Source organism: Rutilus rutilus, assembly GCF_951802725.1.
Source record: "Rutilus rutilus genome assembly, chromosome: 25".
Lineage (NCBI taxonomy): Eukaryota > Metazoa > Chordata > Actinopteri > Cypriniformes > Leuciscidae > Rutilus > Rutilus rutilus.
This window is the reverse complement of record NC_140229.1, coordinates 11,794,748-11,821,038: the sequence shown is the minus strand read 5'-3', so window position 1 is coordinate 11,821,038 and position 26,291 is coordinate 11,794,748. Positions and strand designations below refer to the sequence as shown.

Genomic DNA, 26,291 nt, shown 5'->3' with positions numbered 1-26,291 from the left:
GACGGTTGCTCCGATTTTCATGAAAATTTAACCAGATCAGATCATGCTGACAAAAAGTTATGGAATTCACGTTGATTCATCAAACGTAAGGCTATATCTCCGCAATGCTTTATCGTATTCAGACCAAACTTGGTAAGTGTCATCACAAGCATGACCTTAGGCTGCATGCTGCATTTCGGCGCAGCGCCACCTACTGGTCTGGAGATACGAAAAATGGCAAATTTTGCTAATAACTTCTGAACAGTTTGTCCAAAAATCCTAAAAGTGGTCTCGTTAGATTCAGGACGTCATGCCGAGTCGACTAATATCCAATTTTTCAATATCGACCATTTTAGGCGTCGGCCATTTTGAATTTTGTACCAAAATGTAGCCTGGGTTTCCCCATGCTGCCTTGAGCGCAACGCGATTTTATTCACGCTGCTAGGCAGTCTGGATACCATGGACCAGATTTTCGCCTCAGCTAGGGAACCAATCACAGAATGGGGAGGGATCAGCAAGACGATGACGACATAACCGCGCGCGCGATCTGCTTGCAGTCGTCGAGATGGATGCTGAGGAGTTGAAGAAAATAATAGCTAGTGGAGATTGTAAAGTTGTCGACAATACGTCATCAAAAATCAAGTCCAGTGTGTGGGAGAAATTTGGAGTTATCTGAAGAAAATATTGTGAAAGGCTTTGCTGCAAACATTTTCGTGTTGGATAGCCGCAAATGTGGAACTTTAAACTTTAAACGTTAAACTTCCATAGATTATAGATTCAGGGCCCACAACTTAAACGATTTCAAGTATTTAGTTGTTTATTTGTACATAATTTGGGCTTCCAGCTCATAAAACCCACGAAAACCGGATTTAAAAAAATTTGAATATTACATGAAATCACACAGTAATTACACAGTGATACCATGGTCATTGAACCAGGTTTTTGTTATGTTGGCAGTGTGGGCAGGTGCAAATCCTGCTGGAAAATGAAGTCAGCATGAAGTGCTCTGAAAATGTCCTGTAGACGGCTGCGTTGACTCAGGATTTAATAAAGCACAGTGGACCAAAGTCCTCTTTTCTGATGAGAGCAAATTTTGCATCTCATTTGGAAACCAAGGTCCCAGAGTCTGGAGGAAGAATGGAGAGGCACACAATCCAAGATGCTTTAAGTCCAGTGTGAAGTTTCCACAGTCTGTGTTGGTTTGGGGAGCCATGTCATCGGCTGGTGTTGGTCCAATGTGCTGTCCACTCAACGCAGCCGTCTACCAGGACATTTTCAGAGCACTTCATGCTTCCTTCAGCAGACAAGCTTTATGGAGATGCTGACTTCATTTTCCAGCAGGATTTGCACCTGCCCACACTGCCAAAATAGCCAAAACCTGGTTCAATGACCATGGTATCACTGTGTAATTACTGTGTGATTTCATGTAATATTCTAATTTTTTTAAATCCTGTTTTCGTGGGTTTTATGAGCTGGAAGCCCAAATTATGTACAAATAAACAACTAAATACTTGAAATCGTTTAAGTTGTGGGCCCTGAATCTATAATCTATGGAAGTTTAACGTTTTGAATGGAATTATGGAAATACATTAACTTTTCGTTAGAAAAGAGTGTAATTACAAATTAAAAATTAGAGTGTAATTACACTCAGGGCATGTCAAAACATCTCAAGGACCCCAAAAACACCGTAGGCCCCAGAGGGTTAAATTACATTTTCAAATGCTTATAACTCTGGGTGTGGTTGACTGATTTTCAAGGGAGTCATCTCATTAAGTTCCTGAATACTTGCCCGACACCAAACATGCTAGGTTTCGCCTTACGGTTTGTGTAGCATTGTGATTTAGTGCTTAAAAAACATTTGCCAATATCTTCTAAACTGTTAGACCGATCAAGACGAAACCACCATCACAAGTTTGGAAACATAGGTCGTTGGCTAAATATTAAAGCCTAAATGTCAAAATATTAATAGTAAGTGGGATAAAAATGCAAAGTCAGGTGTGGGTCATTTTTTATGTTTATACATATAAATGTCTATAACTCCAAAACGAAATATTTCACCAAATTTGATACACAAATGTATGGGCTCACTATGAGGACACATAAAAACAAATGGTAGGATTGTGCCGCTTGTTGGCGCTATAATAGAACAAAACATGAAATTGCTATTGACTTCAATACAGTATTGTGATGTAAAATGATATACTTAACAAATGCATTGGTGTACCATCACGAAACTCAGTATGTGCCATCAGCACCATGCCCTGAAGGTACTCAAAAGATTGAAACAGTGCCACCTTTTGGTCAAAAGTTATAATTAAATTTCCAAAAATGCTAATAACTTTTGAATAAATGTGCCAATTGTAATGACACTGGTCTTAATAGATTCCTTGGGTAATGCCAAAAACATAGATACCAATTTTGCCATAGTCAGCCAAACTTCCTGTCCACCATCTTTATTTTCTTTTAAAACCTACTTTTTCGAACTTCTCCTAGATCGTTCGTCCGATTTTCACCAAAATCGAATCGTATCATCTCCAGACCGTGCCGAGTAAAAGTTATGGATTTTGTGTTGATAGACAAAACCGTTTTCGTAAACCGCAGCAGCAAATTTGAGGCATGATGCCAAAATAACTATTCAGGCTTTATATCTGCAATGCCTTGACATATTGACTTCAAACTTTGTATGTCATTGTCCCTTCACTCTGACCACATCACATTGATTTCATAACTGCGAAATTGGTCGAAAGTGATAAACCATTAAATCATATTTTTAGTTACTGTATGTGATTTTTCCGCCATTTTGCCTAAATTCATCTTTAAATGTCTTTAATTGCTCCTTGCTGCAGTTGGTCTGACACTCAAAGCCATGTTGGCATGGTTTGTCGTCTGCTTGCGCTTGGCCCTGATAATTGCTGCTTGCAGCTGTATTTCTCATTGCTACACTTTTTTTTAAAGGGATACTCCACTTTTTTCGGAAATAAGCTCATTTTACAACTCCCCCAGAGTTAAACAGATGAGTTTTACCGTTTTAGAATCCATTCAGCCGAACTCCGGGTCTGACGGTACCACTTTTAGCATAGCTTAGCACAGATCATTGATTCTGATGAGTCCAGTAGCATTTCTTTCAAAATGACCAAAGAGTTTCAATATTTTTCCTATTTAAAACTTGACTCTTCTGTAGTTAAACCGTGTACTAAGATCGACGGAAAATGAAAAGTTGCGATTTTCTAAGCCTATATGGCTAGGAACTACTCTCATTCCGGCGTAATAATCAAGGAACTGTGTGGCTGTACCATGGGTGCAGCAGGCGTAATGATATGACGCAGCGCCTGAAAATAGTCCCCAGCTCGGTAACTTCTTCCAACGTGACCGGGACTAAGTTTGTCTAACCTATTAGACCTATTTTCAGGCGCTGCGTCATATCATTACGCCTGCTGCACTCATGGTACGGCCGCACAGTTCCTTGATTATTACGCTGGAATGAGAGTAGTTCCTAGTCATATAGGCTTAGAAAATCGCAACTTTTCATTTTCCGTCGATCTTAGTACACGGTTTAACTACAGAAGAGTCAAGTTTTAAATAGGAAAAATATTGAAACTCTTTGGTCATTTTGAAAGAAATGCTACTGGACTCATCAGAATCAATGATCTGTGCTAAGCTATGCTAAAAGTGGTACCGTCAGACCCGGAGTTCGGCTGAATGGATTCTAAAACGGTAAAACTCATCTGTTTAACTCTGGGGGAGTTGTAAAATGAGCTTATTTCCGAAAAAAGTGGAGTATCCCTTTAATTCAAAACACCACCTAATATCAGGGGTGGAATGAGTACTGAAAAAATATATATACTCAGGTAAAAGTACCATTACTTTCCAAAAAATGTAGTGTGAGTAGAGTAAAAAACTACTTGAGAAAGAGTAAAAAAGCAGCTTATTTAAAAGTACTAATGAGTAGAGAGTACTGAGCTGCGGATTCTACCCCTTATAATAAACACTGTACACTGCAATGCATAAAAGTATACATGTACAGTAATTCACATTATCTTTTGTTGTTTGTCAGAAAGAATGAAGAATATCTATCATCCAACTGTTTTAATTTTGACCGCCAACCTTTTAAAATACATCAAAACAACACGGAAATACTTTTGATACTACAGAGATGAAAAGATGAAAGAGATATTCTCAGGACACTCATCACCATTTAAATCATAATGTAAGTAAAATAGATTTAGAATCAGTTGTAAGGCCACTGAGCCTGAGCATGCTATTGTTGCACATAAAATATCAATGTTCAAAACTGTACAAAGAATACAAAAACCTTTACAAACTCATTGAGTTCAGCATCGCACACTTTTTCTTTCTTTTATTTTGTGGATTAGGGCAGTTAGAGGTATATACAAATTATTTATTTTGTTAGTAATTTTGGCTCTGTTAAAACCCCAATTGTATATAAATCTGTTATTTTCATTAAACCAGTGTTTTTCCGCTTTCCAAAAGAACCTAACCATTTTGTTTTCAATGAGTTTTTTTTATGTTACATCCAGATGGGGCATAACGCAAGAGATGGGATAAGAACCAATTTATCTCCAAAACTGTGCCAGTTTGGGCATTTTGTGATAAAGAAATGAGAAACTAATATTATCATAGAGTTATCTCACCTAATGCACATAACATGATCTACACTGTAATTCCATTCCACTGAATGTGCTACAATTTAAACGTAAATGTACCTTTTACAAAGCATTTACTCAAATTGTTATGCTGATAATATAATTTGTAAGGAAGAAATTGAATTCAATAGGGAAGTATTTCTGGGGAAACTTTTTCTAAAGAAAAAAAAAAAAAAACACACACACACACACACAGAAACGGCCATCAAGAGTCAAAGAGCTGCCGATTTCGACTGCTGCAGGACACGCGCAAGGGAGAGACGCAGCAGTGCAGATCGCACGTCTCTCTAAGTAAATGGGAGTAGGAATAGAAAAGTGCATTCTGGTTCCATAATTCCAAGGTCAATGTTTTTTTTGTTTCTTTTTATGGGATTTTGGTTAAATGGCTGAAATAAGGTCCTTGGTTCACACAAGCTCAAGACACTTTCACGTTTTATTCTACGACATAAAATACATCAGTATTTCCCTACTGAACTACCGAACCATTCACATAACAGCTTAAAAAAAAAAAAAAAAAAAATCACAAGTGGGGTACACTTGTGATTTTTTTTAAGCTGTTACGTGAATGGTTTGAATGAAATGGTTCGGTAGTTCTTGGCACTGACGCCCATCCAGCACAGTTGGGAATGCCATGATATTACAGCCCAAACCATCACTGATCCACCCCCTTGACTCATTCACATCGTCCACAGCCCAAGATTTGCACTGTTGGCACCATTGAAACCGGTATTTGGCATTATAACAAGTAACCAAAGTTTTGGCTATAGCAGCCCGACCCTGAATATTGAGAGTTGAATTGTGCATTCAATTCTGATGTTAGTTGGGCAGCTGTGGTTTTAGGGTTAGTACATGGACATCCATTTCAGACAGCTCCCACTTGCATCGACAGTTATTCCTGTTGGATGTGGTTCGTCTTTTGTGGAGTTATGCCGATATTACCCCTGGATACCATAGCTCTCGATACACCACAAAGACTTGCTGTCCTTGTCACAGATGAGCCAGTAAGAAGCGCACCAACAATTTGTCCTCATTTGAACTATGATTTTTTTTTTTTTTATTATGTTGTGTGGAATGCAATATTTTATGTACAGCTGTGCTATTGCTCAGCTAATTCAACCTTCAGACTCTGTTCTTACTGATGAAATAGAAAATCAGTGAAGATTGGCCACCAAGCCATCCATATGTAGGTGCGAAATCTCCAACAGTATATTGGCCAGTGTTTCAGTTTCATTGTCCAAGCCCTGTATATGTATGCATGACTCATCTAGTACTCAGAAACCCTGAAGTAGCCTCAAAGCCTAATTTTTTCTATGTTGAGTTAAAGAAAACATTTCGACAATGTCTCTATGATCTATACAGTGTGCCTTACATTAATGAGACGATTGATTGTCTCCATTCAGAACAGTCCTTCAATACTCTAAAAAAATAACCAACCATGTTTTTACATTTCTTCATGTGTGCTGATCTAAGAAGAAAGGGTAGACCTAATGTAGAATGACAGAAATAGTTTCAGGGTCTTGACAACAGCACATTTGTCTCTTGAATTCAGACCACTGACTTTGAGTTTAATGGAGAAGGGGGAATAGAGTTCACAAATACACAAATTTGAGGGACACAAACACTGTCTGTTAAATCTCTTTTCATTTTGTGACAGCATGTCACTCTCACTTCTTTTTGAAGGAGATATTGGGTCACCAATGAGTGAAACTTGAGATTTCCTCAAAATGTATGATTTTGTTTGCCCAGAGAAACTGCTCAGAGTACCAGAGTATGATCTTAAAATAAAGCGTATTATAATATATGTATAGACTACTGCCTTATCACCATTATCCATACAATCACAAGAGCAGAAGCCTTATGTTCTCAAATAAAGGTCACCAACTAAAGGTTTAACGTTTTGCTGCAAAACGTGTTTTACAGAGGAACAGATTCAGGATCCTAACTGGGTTTTGAACTTCAGGTGGACCTTCTGCTGTCTCAAGATATTAGATCAAAAGATAAGACCCATCCGATGTCTCTGTGATGTGAAGGTCAGGGCTGAAGTCTACAATTTCCAGCATAATTTTCCAGAAAAACAAGACTTATTGACCTGGAATAACAAAATGTATGGGCAGACCTATTGTTGTTCTGTTTACGAGACTTTCATAATGCAATATTCACTTCAATAACTTTCAGCACAATAGTTTTAGGATGCAAAATCAATCAAATAGGCTAATAGTTTAATTACACCGTTTATAATTACAAAAAAATCCAACTTCAGCAAGAAAATAGTCTTAATGATTTGTAATGAACATTGAGCCTAACGAAATCAAACCATTGTGCCTCCCAAACCTTTTCAAATACATTACATCATTTGGGAATTTAAAGACAAATTGAAAATTACTTTTTAAACTTGTTACAGGTATTTGAAGTTTCTGTGGAAGGAGCAGCTAAGCCTGCTGACAGGGAGACAGATGAGGCATTCGAATCGAGCTGTAATGACATTTTCTGCTTGCTTAGTTTGCTCCCTATTGGCAAGAGTTCATCATGCCCACCCGGTGGGGAAGCTGTCATCCAATTTAGAAGAACATCCCGAGTAGAACAATTATTTTATAAGAACATGCGGAAAAGATTATCAAGTTTAACAAATCAAGCTGTGGATATGTAATCGTCCCAAACAATATTATAGACGAGAACATTTGGCTATGTGGCGAAGTGTCAGACAGGTACACAATTTGTCGTCTAGATAAATGGAAACTTGTAACTTCAGGCTGTGAATTTATATCTGTCTGCACAGTCAGACCTTTTTTGAGAAGTTTTTATTCAAACCTCTTCGTTTTTACTTGTCAGAATTGCACGTTTATTTTTTAAAGGGTTCAATTGCCTCATAGCATTTTTTGCAAAAACGTGTGTTTTATAACAAGAATGTGTTGACAATTATGAACCTGTGCAATGCAAGGAAACATGCCTGGAACCAAAATGCACGGAATCAAAGCTTGTTATTTTCCAAGGTAAAAATGAGTTGAGATCTAAACTAAAGAATTATGAATCCCGCAGGGATCATAAAACATAAACAACTGATTTATATGCGTTATTTAGTCTGCACAAGATTTGCAATCCTTTAACCTGAATTAACATGCCTGACTTCAAGAGTTTGTTTTTGCATTAAAAGGTCAGCGTACATCAACTCTGCAAGTTAACATTAAAAAAATAGGTCACCATTTCATTAACGCTGGTACATGATTGACAGACTGATTAGCATTTGCGTTCAAGGACGTTTAACAAATGACAGCAGAAAAACATGTCACAATAATAACAGTAACACTGATAATGACATTATTTTCATTATTATTAAAGGCACAAACATGGAAACATGAAGCTGCGGTGTCAGTGAAAGGTGAAACAATTGTCTGCGAAACAATCAACTTCTATTTTCCAGGACCAACAAAACACATAAACGCTATTTTTGCCAGATATCATCTACTGTCATTCTCTTGAGAAATCTCACCTCATTTTCTGGACATGTGAAACAGGAAAAGACCAACAGAAAATTTAATTCAGATGGCTATAGGTTGGTTCACACTAACAGAGAGGTGTTATTGGTAGAACTGATGCTTGTCCTCTGGAGAAAAGGAGCTGAAAACAAGAACATTATTACAAGCTGTATGTCTGAGCTGAACAAGATGCTCTTTTGCCCTTTAGGGTGAGCTTAACAAAAATAGGACAAATATATTCATGATTAATTGCCTTTTAAATATCAGAATTTATTTATAGTGAAACATATTTTATTTGCATGCCATCCTCATATTGGATGATTCAATAAATAGCAACTGTATGGTTAATAATATTATATGATAACAAACCATACAATTGTTATTTAACTGTGATAATAATACAAGTTTCTTGAGCACCAAATCAGCATATTAAATAACTTCTGAAAGCATTTGACACTGCAGACTGAAGCTTTCCGATCACAGGAATAAATTACATTTTAAAATTGAAGTAATATTACACAATTTGTGTCATGATCACCAGCTGGAGTGCCCTTGATAGTCACCAGACTATTGCCACTCAATCAACAACTGCACTTCCCATAACCCACTGCCTGGACTCATTATTGTTTGATCACTTCCACTTGTGTGTGTCATTACCCTGGATAACTCTGTCTATATACCTGGTTTATTCAGTCATTCTCTACGAAGTCTTCATACTGCAATTCTGAGCATTCCTGTGGATTCCTGTATCTTGTCTTCTGCCTGTTATTATTGGATTTCTGTTTTTGCCTGTGCCCTTTTGACCCTGTTATTATTTGGACTGTTTACCATGTGTTTTGACCTATTGCCTGTCTTTGGATTATGTTTTTGGATTGTCCTTCATTAAAACTGCATTTAGATCCTCAACCCCTGTGTCTCGGAGCAGTTCAATATTACTGTTTTTACTGTATTTTTGAGAAAATAAATGCAGCCTTGGTGAGCATAAGAGACTCTCTTTCAAAAACTCTTTTTTTTTTTAACCTGCCGACCCGAAACTTATGTATTATTATTTAGGAGGGTTGTGGTATCATAATAAAAACAAAAGGCTGAGAAAGCTTTTATCAGTGCTCCATCACAAATGCTGTTAACTTGCAAACACTGTGGTAAACCACTATTTATCCAACTAATCAAAAATAATGGTTCTGTTTCCAATCTCATATATCGACAAAAAAGAAAATGGCCCAATACTGTGGCGGTTCCAGTCTGTTGCTGTGTAAAGTATCCTGACGCCCAGCATAACTTGTGTTCAACATTGTTTTTTACAGCTACTGGGTGATTGAGGAAATTCCGTTAAATTAAGTGGGGCGGGTGGAGGAAAAAGCAGCAAGATACATTAAGAGGCATTGGAAATTGTATAACCATTCCAAGTTGGAAAACAAAATTGCATTATTGGATGCTTTTCTCAGTTTCTGCACAGCTGGCTGATTGGGATTCAGTTTTTTGTGGCACACTTCCTCTTATATGCATAATTCACAAATAAATTTGCTCAGTTGTGCAGCCCTTCAGTTTGGGGCACTATCTGCTCGTACTCTCTCCAGATGAGCTTGGTGACATGCCACACATGCTCATTGACACCTGAGCACACCCAAAGTCTCTCCAAATCAGCGCTACCTTGGATGAATCATGAACGCGCTGAGCCATTCTCCAATTTTGGAGAGGAGAACAAAGTAGGAGACTGGAGCAGTGTGCCAAACTCAATTTCTCTGAAGTTTCCTCTGGTTGAAGTATCTGAAAGTTTGAGCTAGCGGAAAAAAAAAAGCGTAAAACGTGATGCGCTTTGATCCACCCTCAATGGCTAGGTTCAATGGCACACCAGCACAGAGACATGTGACGTTGCGCTTTCAGGTTGGACAGATATAATCAACAGTGTCTAACCTACTAATTAAGTGCACAATAGGCAAAACTCAGAATGTGGTGTGATTACACTGAATGTCACTTTGGGTAAAGACGACTCGAATAATCATGTGTTCCAGGCTACAAAAAGCAGCAATGAGCACACAAGCACACACAAGAGACCCCCCATCAAAGCCAGCACTGCTAATAGATTTTTCAACGTGTGTTATGTTGAAAACTCCTGCTGTGATATCTCTAATGTACCATACTTGCTCTGCAGTTACAGTGCCTTTTTGCCACAAGGGAACATTGTACGCTTAGGTAAGTCAAAAGCAAAGAAACAGTTGCACATGTCTACAAATGCCCTACACCCTTACACAAGTAACATATTTTGTCAGTTGCTTATATTTCTGCAATGCCACGCTAGGTAGCCCCGCCCACACTGAAGACTCACTGGACCAAAATCCTGTTGCTCATGTTTATTATTACTTAATCATCAAATACGGACAATGAGATATTGATGGTATGAAGCTGAGAATCACTGGATTATATATGATAAAAATATCAGGTTCGCATCAATAAACAAGTTTGCAGTGGCATAACTAGTCTGTCCACAAGGAAAGCGAAGAGCAACATAATCTCGACCAATCAGATGCTTGTCACGTCTTATCTGGGTTTGAGTTGTGTTCTTGTTTGATTTGCACTGTTTTCTGTTCAGTTTTCTGTGTTAGTTCATGTTTCCTTTGTCTTAGTTGCCATGGTTTCTGATTTGCCCTCATGTGTTACACCTGTGTCTTGTTCATTCTTGATTAGTCCCTACTAGTGTTCCCCTGTGTATTCATAGCCCTTTGTTTGTTACTTTCTTTGTCAGATCTCGTCTCATAATAGTGGTTGTTCTGTTTACTGTGTTTTTGTTAGTGATGGGAGAAATTAAGCTTTTCAAAGCTTCTAATAAATTTAACCAACTGCTTCGCAGAATGATTCAGTTTCAAAGCGTTCAAAACACCACACGCTGGTGACGCCTGCTGGTCAAAAAAGTGTAAATTCAACAAAAACTCATTGCAAATGTTTTATTGAAAGTAAAAGCTATCAAATGCAATTAACTAATCATCTAATAAGATTAAATATCAAGTGTCTGTGTAATATGTGTTCTTTCATCCATTTTCAGGGCTTGTTTTGTTTGTTTGGCTGTGATGAAGGATGCAGCCTCTGAATTGGGACACAGCAAAGGTGTGGTTATGGAGTACATCAGATGAGTTTTCACCTGCATTTGGAACTCACAATAATGCTGATGCTTTACAAGGGCTGAACAAGGGCTTTCCAACTGGCCTTGTTTTATGTTTATTCTACTTCATTAAGAAACTGGACCCTTTCACACAGCAGAGAATTTAAATGCTAAGTGAATTTGCAAACTTAGTTTAATGGATGTTCGGCAGATATTAGCATTCCTGTCAAAGAAACAGCAAGGAATGCGTTAGTCCCATAGATGAGATATTGATTTAAATTAATGGCAGTACTTTTGGGAACGAACCATAAAACAACCCATTACAGAAGGTAATTGCTCATTAAAAATGTTAGATTTCTATCCTGTGGCCAGCACAAAAGTATCTGTAATACATTCAAGACTCAGATTTATGAACAGCTCAGCAAGCCAAAAGTCTTCCAGGGTGCTAGCGTAAATTAAAGAGGCATTTGAATTATAACAAGACATCCTGCTTCTGACGTACTGTTTTATGAATGCTAGAGTCAGTGGGAGTTTTACGTATTTAAAGCCAACTGTTTTCCTTTCTCTTAAGTCCATCTTAAAGTTGAAGTGGGATTTTCTGTGCCATAACCAACACCAAATTGGACTACTAATTGGAGCCAATGTTGAGTCGTTACAGACTGGGATGTGCAAAAAAGCAGCGTAATGGTTTCGATCCATATAGAATAGTTCACCCCAAAATAAAATCTATTACTCTCCAATATGTTGTTCCAAACTTGAATGATTTTCTTATTTCTGCAAAATTCAAAAGGAGATCATTTAATAAATATCTGGTTGAGTTGAAGTCAATACATTTGCAGAATATCTTGATTCACTTTATTGCTTAATCAGGCACCCAAAAGTATCAGCAAAAAGTGCATGCAGCTCGCTTCTGGGTGGTTGCTAGGCAGTTCTATGGTAATCTAGGGGTTGCTAGGGTGTTTCTAAGTGTTTGATGTTCAGACGGGCTGCTAGGGTGTTACTATGATAGATCAATATAATAATACTTCAAAGTTTTGCATTCTGCTTGGATTGATCAGGTATAACCAGTTATTTTACAGATTAAAGCAACATTAAAAGGCACAGACTTACCTTGAACATGGCAACTACAAGAGAGAGACTACAGGTGGTAGATCAGACAGTCTCAGCTCATCATTAGCCTAAACTGAAAGTTTCACAGCATGCAAAATGGCACTCCTGAGCAGAAATCACTTCCTAAAACAAAACAAGAAAAGAAAATGATTAACAGTCCTGCAGTTAGAAAAAAATCAGACACAAATAAAATAAGCCCACAACATCAAGAAGCATGCCAACTGTCAAAAAGCAACAACAGGGGAATACAAGCATTTCACAGACTAATCTGTGATACTGCACAGCATTTTACAGTTCGTCCACAACCCCACAAAACACTCCAAGGCCGAAAATCGATTCGGCCAAATCGATTAATCGCAATTAATCACAATTAATCACATCTAACACAAAAGTTTGTGTTTATATAATATATGTAGCCTATGTGTGTGTATAGCCTATATGAAGAGTTCAGATGCAATAGCCGCTAAACCCCACCTCGGTCAAAAATGAAATAATTATATTGATAAAATGCTCTCCACACATCAAATGCTCTCTTACAAATCCGCTAAATCTTGGCGTCATCCCATTTGTTTGCAGAAACCGCTAGACGCCACTTCCCTTTGCCCGCAAAATCCTTTAAGTCAACAGAAACCAATCAGAAGACGCAAATCGAATCATATGTTTTCAAGATGAACGACAGTGTGCGTATTAGCCGGATTTCAATTGCCGAAGTTATTATCAATGTAATCATTAAACATTATCATGTTTTGTCCATCGTTACAGTGACAGTGACAGGATTTCGTGAGTAGCAACTTAAGTAAATACAACAGTGTTCTCATAGACAGTAAAAGAAATGGACACAGCGACCCCATTGGAACTCAATTGAGACAAGTGAAGCCCATTTTTAGCGATTTCTTAGCACTTCCTTTCCTGACGCGCAGACTCAAACCGAGCAAAGCGTTACACGGACCACGTGAGCAACCCGTCTGTCTTCTAGTAGCTGTGCCAAGAGAAATCTGAATCATTCCCTTCCGAATCTTGCAGAGACGGAGAGTGTGAGTAGGAGCTGTCCATAAGCTTGGAGCAGGAGCAACTTTTGCTAGGTATTCTGATTAATTATATTGTCATTTTGCCTCCACGTCCCCCCGATTGCCCACGAGCTTCTCCTCCCGTCCATACGGTAATCTCTCTACTGTGCGACAGAGAGTCGCGTGGTTATGACGCAATCGTTAGCCTACTTTTACAAAAACTGCTTCTACGGGGCCATAACATAAGCTACAAGGTAATGGAGCATTTTATACATTGTCGTGTTTCTTTAGAAATAAATAATGGACAAATGGAGTCTTTAAACGCCTCAGATGTAAAGTTATTCGCTGTCAAAGTGACGCCAAAATGAATGGGAGTCAATGGGATGCTAACTGCAGGTGAAGTTCTGCTACAAGATGGCGGCACGCGGCCGACTTCAACTTCCGGTCGACTTCCTTCCCCCCTGAGTGTTCTTTGTGCTGTAAAACTCTTGACAGAAATGGATGCAGCAGTCACTTCATCACAGCTCCCCCTACTGTGTGGATCAGTTTCTTCATTGTTACATTTTGAATTCTGCAATGTTTCCAGTTTCATCTTTATTGGTTTTGTAACCAATGTCTGTTTACCATTGTCTTGTTGTCCAAAGGTGGACTTAGATGTTTTTGCAAAAAAAAAAAAAAGAGCACACATGGACAGTTAAATTTGTTAAAACAGTGAATTGACTAAAGTGACATTTTTGAAAATAAGGCATTTCAATAACGGACTAATAACCTTTTCATTGCAATCAAAGTGAAATTACTGAACCTAAACATAGGAGCCTGATCAAAAATAAAATAAAAATGCTAATTTAAAAGAAAACATGTCAGACGGACTTTGAGGTATGTATATTGAAGGGGGTGGATTGGAATCCACTGCTGCTTCAATGTAGCCTGGAAATCCAGACCTAAATCTAAAAGATTAAAGGTCCCGTTTTTCCTGTGTTTTTGAAGCTTTGATTGTGTTTACAGTGTGCAATAACATGTATTCATGTTTCGCGTGTAAAAAAACCACAGTATTTTTCACACAATTTACTTCTCTGTATACCGCTGTTTTCACTGTCCTAAAAACGGGCTGATGACTTCCTTGTTCTATGAAGTCCCTCCTTCAGAAATACGTAACGAGTTCTGATTGTGCCAGCGGTTCCTGTGTTGTGATTCGACAGCAGCTTAGCGCACGTTGCCTGGAAAGGTCACGCCTCTTACCATAACGTGGAGATGCATGCGCTCAGTGTTATTGTAAACATGTCTTTAATATTACCTTATCAATTTGAGCCGGAATCAGACCCGGAGAACATAGATGAAGAGGATCGATTAGAACCTGTTCAAGCATGACTTTTGCAGGATGCTTCACAATGGTAAGCCGTTTATTTAGTAGTTGTCATACTTTTACGTTTGGCTGTTACCTTGAATTGGTTAAATTGTAATGTTAAATGTTACAAACTGTTATAAAAGCTTGTGGTATATGGTTTTGTCCATCTGTCGAATTAACGATGGTGTTGTTGAATTTTTAAAATAAGTGCATTGTTTATTCCTACCTTAGTTACACGTGAGCACGAGTTTTGATTAGTAATATATGTTTTATAGGTGTACATGTGGTAACTGTGACAAAATGCCAACGGAGGTTGAAAACATCTGCTGCAAAGAAATACAAAAAGTACTGTAACACCTCCTGAATTTTTTGTTGTGTATAGTTCTTTTGAAATTGTTTTCATCCAAACAACTTTATATAAATACACTTTATTTTCACCATGAATATAGCCTTAAAAGCTGCCATGTTGTGTAAAAGAAATCGTTGCCATGCATAACAATAATTTATTTAAGTGATTTGACTCCGGGATGAAAATAACAGCGTCTCGACGACATGGCGACAAACACACTCTACAAACGCAACTCTTCCTCTTCTCCGTGGAAGCGCAACAAGACCACGCCCCCTTTTTTTGTGTATTCCTGTGGGCGGAGGTTAGTCAAAAAACTGTTCTACTGACGTCATTAAAGCAGGAAGTAGAGGGATGTAGTCCAAACCGGCCGTTCGCTGTAGGCTTTGAAAGGGGACTTCTGTTAAATAAAATATCTCGCTTGGCATTGAACTTTGAGCTTTATAATTTTACAGGTATTATTTATGCTCTAACAGCAACATTACACACTAACTAAAGTTTGAAAAATGGGATCACGAAGAACAGGACCTTTAATGGTCTGGCATCGACTAATGAAAATCGCACAGCTCGAGGGGCGGCACCAAGCGTGCATTTGAAAATCTCGCTGCACGCAATTGGATAACACCACGACCAATCACAACAATAAACCCCAGCTAAGTTACCAGCGGAGCTAACTGGTAGATTAGACTCTTGCCGTATCCGGTCAGCAAAACAGCAAAAACGTCCTTCTTGCAAAGGAACGATTCGAGCGGCGTCTTCTGTTCCGGTTTTAGATAAAAAGCCAAGTCTAACTCGTTCATTGTAGCGGCCAAAGCTGTTTTAAACAACTGGTGTTCATCCATAGCCATCTTGCAATGTTTACTAATGACTTCGTGGTCACAGCGCTGTCGTCATCTGTTTAGCTCGCCTCTGGCCCGCCTATATCAGATAATCCAATGTGATTGGTGCAGCTCAGATCGAGGGGCATATTTAATGAGCATTATTATTCGACACCAGAGTAACTCGCTGAGCAAATTCAACTTGTGCTCTCGCGAGAACTCTGGATTACCAGGGTAGCTTCAATGTATATGTAATGAGTGATTATAATCAAGGTATTAATCAATATTTTTCCTTCTAAATATCAAATGAGTTGAATGACTTCTCTGGAGATTTTACTTTGTTATAGAAGTTACCAGTGTGATTACTGAAATGTTCTTTTCATGTATTCTTTAATGTCTGTATTTGATATCTGAATGCAGAAACAGTGCTTGCTTATTTAGCCCGGCTTCCAGAAATGAAATAGGGACTTGTTTTGTGTTTGAGAAAGGTCTTCAACGTGTTAAAACATATAGGGGTCATTGAAGCCAATAGTTTAAGGGACCATTTCTTTGTTAAAACCTTACTTTCCAGTTAGATTAAAGTGTTGCTGTCCTTGAGAGAAAGAACGCATTTTTATACTCCTGTTTATAGTTAGAGCCTGGCCAAATCCAACCTTTGAAAAGCTGTGTCGGTGTGTGTGGCTAAGTCTTCTTGGTTACAGGTTAAGGAAACCACTGGCATTATTGGAGATTGACTGAGTTGTTGTTCTGGACATACTGGAGCTCGGCAACCCAAATCTGCGACCTGGAAGGTCACGACGTGCCTAACTTCAGGGTCTGAGTGTCAGCCGTATAATCGATGGAGATAGACTTCAGTCTATCTGCAAATGTGTGGAAAATTACTATGTTTATCTATTTCTTAGCCAATCAGAAACTGCAACCTGAAGCAAGGACGTAGCTTAGACCTGCTGTGTATATGTAGAACTGCTGTGATCTTTGTAACTCTAAGCGGGGCGGCCTACGAACTCCTGTGTCCTGAGACTTGAAGCTGACTTCTGCTCTGACCCCGGGTCTTCATTCATCATATCTGGTTCTGGGTCTTTGACTATAAAACCCCTTACAAATAATATATATATATATATATATATATCTGACAGGGGGCTGGATTGCTTTTTAATTACTGTAAGTTTTCAGCAGTTGTCTTGGCTTTCCATGCCTTTTTGCGCCTCCCTTTCTTCATGTGTTCAATACTTTTTCCCTGTGTCATTTCACATTATTACACATAACTTAATTTCTGAACTTATTTTTGTTTGTTTCTTTGTATGTATGGCTTACTTGGGTTGTTACCAACATCTGGTGAAAATTTCATGTCAATAGCACCTTTGGAAATATATTTACTGAGAAAAATGATGACGTGTTCAATACTTATTTCCCCCGCTGTATATTCCTATTCAATCATCACAAGACAATTTGGACAGCACACAGCACAGAACATGTACATAATAGCGCAAGATAAAACTGTTATTGATGACCATACATTCTGTCCTCTTGCTCGTTAAAACACTTAATTAAAGATTACACTGCATGGCTGGCTCTTGCTGTTATTACTTATTGTCGTTTCACATAGCAGAACAAAATCAGTGCATATTTATATTGATTATGGAATATTTTCTTGAGAGGTCTGGGCACAAAAAAAAATTGACTGAGAAACAAATTGAATCAGCCCATTCTGTTCTGCCCTACTGAGCACAGTCTGGTGTTTTTGTTAACTACAGAGAAGTTCCTAGCTGCTGTACATTTCACACATTTAACACTCAGTTATAAGTTTTTCCCAACCTTTTTTGCCGTATGTACCCCCCCCCCCCATCCAACAATCCATGGTTGTGGAGAAGTGCAAATTAGATGTCTAAGTGTTATCCTGACTTCTGAACCCAACACTTTCACATCTTTTATTGTTTTGTTTTCTTGAAAATGTCTTAAACTGAATGTGTAAATTAAAAAACAATTGAAATCTTTTGACAGCCCTAAAGTCGTAATTTCTGTTTTAGTTTACCAAAGCAAACTAAACACCCTGTTTGGGAATCATGGTCATATTAGGTCCTGATATCTCGCAGTTTCATCATAATATATTTGAAACTGACACAATATTTTTAAAAAACTGCCTTGTGACTGACAGCATTTATGAATAAATTTGAATTGTCATCCAATAGCTACACTGTTCTACCTGACACGGCTTTCCAGTCTCACCTACTTACTTTCCCTGTTTTCCTAGTATGGATCTCATCTAGAATGTCTGCACGCTGTTACCAAGGAGACTGCACACCCACATCCTATTGTATTTTGGGGAGCAATTAACGTACCAAAGACTTGTTATTCTGTTTTTTCTGTCTCGTCTTTTTTATTTTCTACATGATTTGATGTACTTACTGAGGGCGAAAGGTCTCAAATAAATAAGACTCAAAGCTTGTATTTACAAATTAATAAACCATGCAAGTTTTTCCACTATTTTGACTATTTATACTAAAACACGATGTTCTGTCTTAGCAAATACACTATAATTTGAGCAACTGCTCTGTCTGGTGGCTATTTCTGGTACTACAAGTGAAGATTATCCTTAAGAGTGACCTAATGTGAACATGTGTTGTTTTAGTGTTCACAGCACTATAGTTTAAGGTGGACATGTTTTATCTATCTTTATTCTTTTATCAGCATTAAGTCACGGACATACACACACACATACACACACACACAACTCTACAGGCACTAGAAGTATATTGCCAAGCCTTATCTAACACGAGTGTGACACGTTTGACCCGCTTGACTGCATTTGGCCAGTCTGGGATTACAGCTTGGAGCAAAACTCAAATTTATATTTATGAATGTGTGTAGATAGTCAGTAAACAGTTTAAGGCCATAATAATGGAATCCTTTAAACGCATTCACTTCTAGATATACTGAATTTTCAATGACATTATCCAAAACCATTTCTGACTTTTGAGAGAAAAGTCATTTATTTATAAATGCCACTTTAGGGAAATATTATTATCAAAGGACATCAAAGCATGACATGCAGGTGCTTTTCTGCAGTTGCTGTGGTCGACTGGCCAATACTTTTAAGCGCAACTGCTTCAAGGGCTTACTGGCATTGCGGATTCAGTCCTTAAATAGTTTTCTAGAAAGAAAGAAAAAAAGAAAGGCATTCCAAAAATTCAGCAAGGACACATTAAATTGATAAAAATATCATTTCAAAATATTTCTATTTCAGATAATTGATGGTCTTTTGAACCTTCTGTTCAAAAGCAGCACAGCAGTTTTTTAACATTGACAATAAGAAATGTTTCTTAAGCACCAAATCAGCATATTCAAATGATTTCTGACAGATCATGTGACACTGAAGACTGCAGTGATGATGCTGAAAAGTCAGCTTTTTGTCATCACAAAATATATTAAAATAGAAAACAATTATTTTAAATTGTAATAATTTTTCACAATATTACTATTTTACTGTATTTATTGGCCATTTAAATGCATGAGACTTCTCAAGAATTTCTTCTTTTGTGTTCCACAAAAAATTACTATAATTATTTAATAACTATATATTACTATTATAATTATACTAACTATTTACAATTAAAGTATGAACAAGCAATGCGTGTTTTTTTTCTACAAAAAAAAAAAAAAAAAAACCTTTCTGTTTTAATTAGGGGTGTAACAATATATCGTCACAATATAATCGCAATAGAAAAATGCAACGTATCGTGGATAGTGACAATATTGTATATATTGTTTATGAAAATGAAAATTACTATGAGAAAAAAATTAAGTTTACAGAGTTTTGGTGTCAGTACTACAATAAACTGCTATATATACAGTAATGATGAATATAATGTATAATAATGCAATGGGGGAATATTTGTGGAACCTGATAATGGCAAATGTCTTATGTTACCAGTAAAAAGTGACCGACATTATTTAAAATATATCTAGTCAGTGACAGAGTGCAAGCATATTCATCTAAAATAATTCTGTTTTCAGCTTCATGAATATTTTTATTCTGGTGTCACCATTGTCCTGTGAATTGGGTTATCAGCACCAAGTCCAAGCCTATTCATTTACCAAATTTAGCATTTTAAATCAACAGTAATTTTTTTGTTAACCTTTTACCAAATGTCTTAGAGAATCGCAATAATATCGTATCGTGAGTTCAGTATCGTGATGTGTATCGAATCCTGACATGAGGGTATCATTACATCCCTAGTGTTAATTTAAAAAAAAAAATGTTTTGACAGTATTTTAATCCCGGAAACATGATGTAGACTAAATATGAATTCTGTGAACTCTCAGAACCTTCCAGAGTTAGTGCTTTTGGTGATGACAGCTGTTCGCCACTTGTTGTTTTTTTACCCAGCTGTACAGCACAAGATTTTGCAGACGTGTTCTGTAAATCACAAGTGTATGCCTCTGAGCCCAGAGCAGCTGCTTTCTTCCAGGTGTCTGCTGGATATATGACCACATAAATATTCAGCTTATATATATATATATTTACATTCACTCTCATTAGCACACTCTTGCAGAATCTCTTTGAGAACTATTGTGACTGCTGAGAGTCGGGCACGTGGCCAATCTCTCAACACGCACACTGCATCACAGCAACATCCTGCAGCCTTTGCAAAGTCGTCAGTTTCATTTCTGTTCTGCATTTGCAGCGAAATAGTGATGGAGGGCAAACAAGGACAACTTAGAAACATTACAGCATTACAAATATGCGGTTCACTTCATTGAAAACTGTGTGGTTTGAGAAATTATAAGAGGAAATGTAACTGTTCTGCTTATTCTCTGCAGTTGAATGTCAGAAATGATAATTCTACGCCTTCATGGTTCAATAAAAGTGAATTGTATTCTTATTAAACTTCTGTAAACTTAACATCCAAATGCACTGTTTGTTCCTGGGAAAATAAGAGTAATGCTATGTTTTGTTTTCAGATCATTGGCTAGACATTTACTGTATATACTTTCCATCTCTGAGATAACACCTCAAAACCTGCTACACTGTAAAAGAAAATTACATGATCAATAAGTTATGACAAAATGTGTTTTTTTTATATATTGCTTTAAAGGTATAGCGGAGGATTTTCCTGAATTTTAGAAAAGAACCGCCCTCTCCACTTTTTGAAAAAATATTAAACGTGTGCACGAGAGAGCATGCACGAGCTAATCATAGCTTACATTAACTTTTACTAGCAGTGATTTTAAATGGATTTCTCCAAATACAATAGCATGCCAAACTTTACCTGTCAAGTAGAAACTTCGCGACTGAGGCATCAGTGGGAAGCCCAACCTGTGTTTTGAGCGCACGCCATCGTGTGAATCGTGTGCATGAGCACGTACGACGGCCTTACGTAAACATGATTGACACTTAGGAGGACCAATAGTCTTGATGATCCACCCGTAAAAAGAAAATCCTCGGCTATACCTACCGTTAACTAAAAAAAAAATAAGTTATACAAGATTCAACTTGTAAACAAGTCAATTTAATGTAATTCAGAGCCATAGAGAGAAAGAGTTGCGACACTCCCATAGACCTCCGTTGTAAAAAAATGGGGGCGCTTTTAACCGCCTACTTCCGGGATTTGAAGATCGGAATAGTTCCAAACACTGTCATTTGGGCGTTGGACCCCATTCACTTACATTGCTGCGCGTCGAGTTGTTCCAGAGGTAAGTTGCTGAAAAATCGACCTCTTTTGAATTGTCAACTGTCTATATTGTAGTAGAGGCCCTTTGCGATGCTTATACTGGTCTTCATTTGTATATGCACAGCGTAATTATTTATATTTTATCTTGGTTGTTTCAACCAATTTTCTAGCATTGCCTGCTTGCTAGTTAGCTAGCGCGACTTCGCCGGCTGTGAAGGAAGCATCTAATTAGTTTGGTAATGAATCGCTACCACCTTTATAGCAACTTTTATTTAATTACATTTTTTGGGATATACTTACTTTTCATTAAGTGACATGTTGGCTGTACTTAATTTGTATTAGAGCCCATCTCAGATACTAATTTACTCTGAGGAAACTTTGTATTGTAATATCCACACTAATTTAATGATAATAATTTAAAAGTATTATTCAAGGTGTTATTCAGTAGTCTTAAAACAAATATTATACTACTTGACAGGCTACTCTACAGCAATTAATCAATGATGAGCCTAAAACATGGTCATGCATCCAAAATGGTAAGAAGATTTTTTTTAACAAGAATTTTTAACAAAATAAACACTTTTTTTTTCAGCCTCATGTCAACAAAGGCTGCTGCTGGTGGCGGCAGCTGACGATGGTGACAGCGGCTGCTTTTGGTGGTGAACGGCACACAAGCACACATTTTTGTTGTCTGTCATTGTTTAATAAAAAATATTTTATTTGAAAACCTTCATTTGTATCAGCCATGCTTAATTTATAAGCAAACTCACGGGAATCAATAGCCTAATACAGCCCAGTTGTGCTAAAATAAATATCATGAGACGAATGATATGATACGAATGATAAACATCATCAAATGAATGATATGGAAAAGTTAAGTTAGAGCCGCTAAAGCCAGTGCTACTACCCATGCGAACATGAACACTAAGCTTTTCCCTCCAAAAATACAGCCTAAAACTTATAGTAATATACAGTATGTCATTGTCACCCTGCCTCTCCAAATGCAAAACTGACATTAACAAAATGCAATAACAGCTGAAAAGGTACTTGGGTGTGTGTTTTATTTTATATTTACCGTTCAATAATGCAATCGCTGCTGTCTGTCCCATAGAAGAACATGACAGCCAGCGTATGTTTTGGAACTACTGGGGCTTACATGAACCACGTGACAGCCATAGCGGCGACATCAAAGAGTGTCGCAACTCTTTCTCTCTATGGCTCTGATGTAATTTAAGTTTAAATGACTTAAACATCAAAGTTTATTGTACTTTCATTTTAATTAAAATAAAAATAAAAAAATACAGTGTAGAGAATATCAATGATTTTATTGGGTCAATGACAAAAAGTATTTTGCAATAATGTTCTATATGTTCATTTTTTTATTTAATTAAATGGTTCATTAAAAACAATTTTTTACATTTATTAATCTTGGTTAATGATTATGAAAATTATGATAGTTCATAATATATATTAGCAAATGCTAACATTTAATGGTAAAATTATATAGAAATCAAGGTAGATAATTAAAAAAGATTAACAAACGCTTTACATCAATACTAAGTGTTACTGTTGTTTTTACTACAAATAACATTATATATAATATATACTAACAAAAATATTTTAGCTTAAAAATGTATATATTCAACTGTAAAATGTATTTTTGATATTTTATGGTGCATAAATTAAAAACATTACAAATAATAAATAGTGAAGAATATTTTATTATAAAAGTATTATTGTTTAAACAAATATAATCACTATTTAATATTTTAAGAAATATATATATATATATTCAAAAAAAATCACTTTATGTCCCATAAAAAAATCTAATTTTGATTCATGAACTGAAAACATGGACAAGTTCATTTTATTTTTTTATTATTATTATTATTAATTAAATGAGCATCACCTCACATGGACATATGGTATACTGATACCACATCATATTGTGCTGTAGACTGAACAGGGTCTGCCGGGACCCCGATTATGCATTTTCAGCAGTTCTCAATGATTACCAGTTATGACTTTGGACCCAACCTTGCTCCTTCCTCTAGCTCTCACCTGAGTCATGTGAACAGGTGTTCCTCTTCCCTGCCTATTATCAGCCTCACACAGATGTGAGGCCGCTGGGAATAAACAGGGAATATCTTCACCTCGTACACAGCTCTAAGCAGCCTGTCATTCACCTTCCCTTCTGCTTTGTTGAATGACTGCAAGGTCAGCTTCTCCCACCATACAGGTTGACAATACACCGCTCAGATAACACGCATTCTCTGCGCTGTCACAGCTCAGAGGCTGGAATACACCGTTGACTTCTGGGTCTGTGTTTGAATTAAACTGCTATTTTCTTTTAGAAAATACACTTTTAAGCTTTGATGAGGGCATCTGAACTGAGATGCTTGAAAAGATACTTGCTATGGGCATATTTATAGGGAGAGTGAGTGTGAGAGTGTGTGTGTGTGTGTGTGTGTGTGTGTGTGTGTGTGTGTGTGTGTGTGTGTGTGTGTGTGTGTGTGTGTGTGTGTGTGTGTGTGTGTGTGTGTGTGTGTGTGTGTGTGTGTGTGTGTGTGTGTGTGTGTGTACGATCTCCTTAGGAACGTTTTGGGTGAATAGACTTTCAATGGAGGGACATTTGTGTTTTGAAGATGAACAAAAATCGTATGAGTTCGGAACAACATAAGAGGGAGTAATTGATGAGAGAATTTTCATTTTTAGGTGAACTATCCCTTTCAAGCAGCAGTTGTTAAAAACAAGGTCTGAGTTATCGATCTTGTCATCAGTTCATGCAGAGACCCAATAATGTGCGTCGTGCTACGGTCTAGTTACTTTTCACCTTCTATTTCAGCTGTGGCGAGCAGCTTTTAACAACAGTAATCAAGGTTTCCCAGGCAGCAGCAGAGCATGACAAAGGTCCTTGCTTATTGTTTTTTCTCTCAGCCTCTTTTTCTCCACAGCTCTCCTCTCTCAACAAGATTAGAGATCCATTACTGAATCATGTTGGGCCTAAGCAAACAGAGTCTGGCTTCCAGCTCATCCCACATGGCATGCACAGCATCCATCATCACACCAGTTCACTTCCCTTGATACAGGCACAAAAAGCCCACATCAGTCTTAATTGGACATTAGCTAGAAATCACTAGCAACGCTCGACCTTTGGTTCAGAACGACAACAACAGATACAGGAAACAAACGAGCTGACGAGAGGAATAATTGGCTGTCGTTTTCCATCCCACCGTCTGTTTTCACCAAGCTCTCTGGAGAGGAGAAAAAAAAAAAAAAAATTCACTGAAACTAATGTCAGTAGACCACAAACGCAAGGAGTGAGAAAGATGGGAATTTGAAAGCCATAACGTGTCGGGCCTTAATTGGATAATGGGAACGAATCACTCAAGAAAGGTTTCAGATAAATGACTGCAAGTCTTTAGAAATTCTGTGTAATTAGAGGTGGGATGTCACTCGTCTTCTGTTTGACAAAAAAAAAAAAAAAGAGTAGAGGTGACATACTCAATACTATTCTATTTGCACAGTGTTCCTCATCATTTATCACACATTAGGCTAAGCGTTACATTTCTACACTACTAGCATCACCAAACCAAAAAAAAAAGAAGGCTGTATCTGAAATTGCACCATATACCCCCATTCTCACTTGACATTATCGAGTGCACTTAATCCATCCCATAATGCACCTCAAAAACAAGTGTATAACTGATATAACTGTGCGTACACTCAAACACTATAGCCGCTAGAATAGCCTGTGAAGCATCAAAAGATGGCGTCCGCAGCACTTCTGGTGCATTCAGTGTCTGTGCCTTATTTGTAACCCTGGATCACAAAACCAATCACAAGTCGCACAGGTATATTTGTGGCAATAGCCAACAATACATTGTATGGGTCAAAATAATCGATTTTTCTTTTAAGCCAAAAATCATTAGGATATTAAGTAAAGATCATGTTCCATGAAGATATTTTGTAAATTTACAATCGTAAATATATAAAACAGTGAACGCAGCACAATCGCAAACATAAATGGAAAACTTTAAAGGTGATTTTCTCAATGTTTCGATTTTTTTTGCACCCTTAGATTCCAGACTTTAGTTGTATAGTTGCATAGTTGTATCTTGGCCAAATACTGTCCTATCCTAACAAACCAGATGATGTATACATTCTCAATATAATATAAAATAAAATAAAAGACCCATGTGACTGGTTTTGTGGTCCAGGGTCACATTTGTGGAGTAGGTGAACATGATTTCACCAAGTATCTTCCTGGATCAACATTTTTGATGATCCTGGAACAACATTCCAATCAACCAATCAGATTTAAGGGACAAGTTAACAGTTTATGTCAAGTTTGGGCTTTAAACCAGGGTTGGGTGTTAACAACAAAATATGTTGATCCAGGACCAGGAACATACTTGGTAAAAACACGTTATTATATCATATATTATACACCAAGTATGTTCTGGATCAACATTTTGTTGATAACACTGATGCAGAGTGTAGCCTACGTTCAATTATAATATGTTTTACGGTTTTATGGTTTTAGTAGGCTACATAAATTAGGATTTAGCTTTTCTTTCAAGCAGTTTTGCTAAACACCCTCTTCTACCAGTGGATGAACAACAAACGCATAGTAGGCTACCAACCCAAACTAACGCATAGGCCTAGTGCTAGTCTTTCTTGCTAATGTCTGTGACGAAAGTGTGCATCCAATATCCGTGTTCACATCCGTGATATTATGAATAAAATAACGATAATTAACATTTTGAATAAACTAAAT

At 37.3% G+C, this 26,291-nt stretch overlaps 1 long non-coding RNA gene across 1 annotated transcript in view; it reads right to left on the bottom strand.

The window, feature by feature from the left end:
* LOC311285240 overlaps window positions 1-26,291 on the bottom strand; it is a 36,929-nt gene that overhangs the window by 10,444 nt on the left and 194 nt on the right. Inside the window, exon 2 of the long non-coding RNA XR_014626322.1 lies at window positions 12,324-12,446. This is a non-coding gene — a long non-coding RNA (uncharacterized lncRNA). The remainder of the gene's footprint in view (window positions 1-12,323; window positions 12,447-26,291) is intronic.